Below are 4,258 nucleotides of genomic sequence, written 5' to 3' on the forward strand. Positions count from 1 at the left end.
GGAAGCGAAAGAGAACCAAAACAGTGCATGAGCCCCCATCAGCCGCGCAGCGCTCCTCCCGTAAATGTCGCGGAGAAGGGGCGGCAGGCGGCGCAGCGATCGTGAAGCTCGAGGCGTATACTTATGTGCTCCGGTTTTTGAAGTTTCGATAGCGATGCAACGGACGCGCATAGCTCCAAATGATGTGTGCGTAACCAGCGTGAATTTGCATTTCGCGGGGTGTTGTTATGGACGCCAACTAAAATAAGTGTCAACGGGAAGTCGAATTACTTAATTAAACGCGGTTTTTAAAACGTAGTTTTGCGAAAGGGTGCTTTCCTTTTTTACCAGCGTAAGATGTACTGGGTGGGTTGTCTGAATGCTGCGTCTGCGTTTTCAAAAACCCCAAGCGTGCTTCACTGTGCACACGCACGTAACGCGGAGGAGCTCACCCACGTAGTCGATGTATCGAGGCGGCATTTATGACGCTGTGAAACATTTCCTATGACAGGACCCGAATTTTCACACATTGCATTATTTCAATATTCCGTGGTCTTTGAGAGGTGCGCAACATTTTTTTTTTAATTTTTATGGTAAAATTGCGCTCCAATTCGTAATTACATATTCGTTGTTCTGTGCACATGTTAAAGGAGCCATGAAGAGAAAATGCAAGTTGGTTTTATTCGAAAGATTTCGTGTTTTATAGTGCCCCCAGCGCTTATCCGGATACAAACGGTGCTTTATTCACTGAGAAATTAAACAATTTAGGTTAAAATTTTGATTTTCCCCCTCAACCGTGCGTTTTCGTGGTCCCAAATGGCATCACAGGAACCGACCGCTCTGCAGCCTAGAATACCTTCATTCACGCATCCGCCGTACAGGGTAGAGACACGTATACGCTGGCGCCGCCATTTTCGGTTGCTCGCTCGCCGCCGAAGCAAGTCATTGTGTCAAAACCGCGCTAAAATTATCGCCGCAACGCGGTTTACTGAAGCAGTTTGAATCATATTGTCTGTTTCGCGTTGCTAGGTCTCGTGGGAAACGAAAAGAATCACGCGTTGAGCCCGTTGGTCCAATTGCGGCGGCACGGGACCGTTCAAAGGTTGTCTCCACCCTGTACAGCGGTGTTGGTTTGTTCCCGCGTTTCTTTACGTTCCGTAACCTAGATGGCGCCACCATACCGTGGCAAGCGTTTGGTTTGTTCTTGCCCGCATTTAAACCTGGCTTGTTTTTGTTCTGGGAGAAAATATTCGTTCCCTGAAACAGTGCTCGCTCGACAAATGGGGTCACGTAAGACACCGTTGCTTGCGTCAATCGGCCAGTGTCGTCTGAGACAACCCCAAGTACCCGTAGTGCTGTGCAGCGAAACCAAGCATGCTGTGCGCACTACGAACAGCAGAACGCATCAGTACTTCTATGTTTACATGTGCTTTCGTAACTTCCACTGTTTGTCCCATCATTCTTATTGCTTTGTAAAGAATGTGCCCTAAATTTAAGCGCAAATCGCTCGTTCGTCTAGTTTGTAAGTTCTACCTAATTTGCGTCTGCTTCTGCCAGCCTCCGCCAATCGCAGAGCTTAGCTCATGTGACGACATAGGTTCTGTTGCGGGAAATGAGCTGGTGGGTCGCATGACCATTCCCGTTTTTCCTAATTATGTAGCTTATTTGAGCGAAGTTTACGTTAAAAGTGGTGTCAGTATGATTCTAACGAGACAATCTTTTGAATGAACCAAACTTGTGTTTTCTCTTCATGGCTCCTTTAACTTGTAACAGATCACCACACAGTAGCCGTGATTCTAAAGACAAGCGGGGTGGAACACAAATTTTATTGCATGCAGTAGAGATATAACCATGCATAATTCCTACAGACCATGCAAGACGCTGAGTAAGGTTTTTTTTTTTTTTCCTGCGGCTCATAGCTGTCCGCAGGAAACTCCCGAGGATATCCCCCTTCAAGACAATCCGATATGGCGAAAAACGCGCGGCAATCGAATGGCAGGTTTTGGTGCGCCCTTTCTTCCTCTAGCTGGCTGCTTTCAAGTCAGTCAGGTGTTCACATTTTTTTTGTTGTTGATGATGATGATGTTTCAGGCTTCCCAAGAGAACAAAAACAAAGCCATAAATAAATACCCCTGCAACCACGTACCCTTTAAAAGTTTTGGAGAAATTGAGCGGCTAAGCCCTATTCACGCCATTTTTTCATGTATCAGAGGCTGCTTCATCTTTACTCAACCACCGTTTAGCGCAAAACATTCCAGACGAACGGCGTGGCAGATAAGGGCATGGCGCCTGTCCTTGCTGCCACGTCGTTCGTCTGGAATTTTTTTTCTCGTAGTGGTAGTTGAGTACGGAGTACCAAAAGCTCGAACCCATACGTTGTTATGCTGATTCCCCTTCAAGCTATAAAACTTCGGTCTCAAGGGTACGCGAAATTGAGTGGCCACGAATATATGCCGTATGCTCAATTAGCAAAAATTTAGGGCCACCTGAATAAAGGTTTTTTTACACTAGACGTGGAATGCAAAAAATGGCCGAAAATTAGGGCGACATGATGTGAATTGAGAGCATCAGCTGTTGGGTAATTCGTTGAGATTGCGCCATGATTCGATCTGACACTGCATTGACATTGTGTCTTAATTTAGTAAATCGTTGACTTGATTCCTCCGTGATATTGCGCCCTGATATGATTTTACAATGCGTTGATATCTTGTTTTAATTTCAGTGACTATATCACTGATTTAATACTGAGTTTATGTTGCGTTTTTAGCGAGGTAGCGGGTCTTGTGATTTTGACGTATTACCCTCTTCGCCCCACCTGCTATCGGTTCGATATTTGCTTCACCTCTTCCCTATTACCATTCTTTAGATGTGCGCCGCATGTAAATCAACCACGGTACTTATTGCTGGAGTATCCCCGTAACGTCAGTTTCGGTTCTTATAGCATGAGCACTGACGCTGTCATATCGCATCATGTTGCCGTGACCTCCCGCAAATTTTGAACTAACAAAACACTGCTATCCCGGGTTATACGACCGTGCTCTGCCTCAAATGCACCCAAGGGTTTTACACGAAATCGGTACTAAATTACTCAGCAGACTAACCTACGGCACCCCCTTCGTTGCCCTCAAGCCACGAAAACACACAGTGATGCACTCCTTCGAAAAGCATACAAAGCGGCCCTTGGCGGCGTATACCCCCCCCCCCCCCCCCCCCTCCCCCGGAAACCTTCTTCAACTAGGACTGAACATCCCTCTTTCTGAACTTCTGCAAGCACAACGCACCTCCTCCTTCTAACGCCTCGCCCTCCACCCAGCAGGCAAGAAGGTCCCATGAGACATCGGCCGACCGCCTCCTATATACCCGCGCAATGCTCCTCATCTCATCTCACCCAACATCCAACGTTGCATTAGCGTGACCCCAATCCCAAAACACACGCACCTCACCTAAAACCAGGATAGCAGAGATCCTCAGGGTCCTTCACCTCACCAAACGCAGCGCAAATGACCAGCACGTCTGCCATACGGTCATTGCTCAGCTCTCAAACTCACCACGTACCACTGCAATTGCGTTCAACTCGCCAGGAGGCGTGGACACAGTAGCTTTCTACCTTCACCTCTCACATGGCACGGATGAGGCACTTTCCATCTCCCATGTTGCGACCACACGAAGACCACGCAACCCTACCTAACATTATCACGGACTCCAGCAAGCATGCCGCCTCTATCAAGCAGGCCCGGCCCTGGCTCAAGCCTTCCAGCCCCTTCAAACACTCACTAATTTGATTCACAAATGCCCATCATATGGTCCCCCGACTAGGACTAGAGCCCCGTTTACATTGCCCCGACGAAATAAACAGGTTTTCTGAAATCAACCCCCCCCCCCCCTCCCTCCCCATGTATAAGCGGACGTGTTGGGTCAGAGAGCCGTCGCGGCGAGTCCAGTCGACTCGGAGGCAGGGGGTGGGTCGGCTCGGTCGTCGGGCTGAGTCGGCGGGTCGCGGGGAGCAGAATACCGTATTTGCGCGGTTCTAACGCGCACCCCATCGTAACGCATGGGTAAGTTCGAGCAGAAAAATTCGAAAAAAAAATAATTTGACACTGACGGTACTGCGCAGATGGAAAAGACATGATACCACGTACCTGGAAGACAGAGACTTTATTTGGCATATGTAGCTGTGGAAGCCAAAAATGATTGGGCTTCATAATATTGCTTATCCAGCTAATGCTGGAAATAAAGTTATAGCGGGAAACACTGAAGCTGTTTGCGATTTCAAGTGCAT

Source organism: Haemaphysalis longicornis, unplaced genomic scaffold (assembly GCF_048455015.1).
Source record: "Haemaphysalis longicornis isolate Haplotype H1 unplaced genomic scaffold, Haemaphysalis longicornis Haplotype H1 scaffold_1, whole genome shotgun sequence".
NCBI classification, from domain to species: domain Eukaryota; kingdom Metazoa; phylum Arthropoda; class Arachnida; order Ixodida; family Ixodidae; genus Haemaphysalis; species Haemaphysalis longicornis.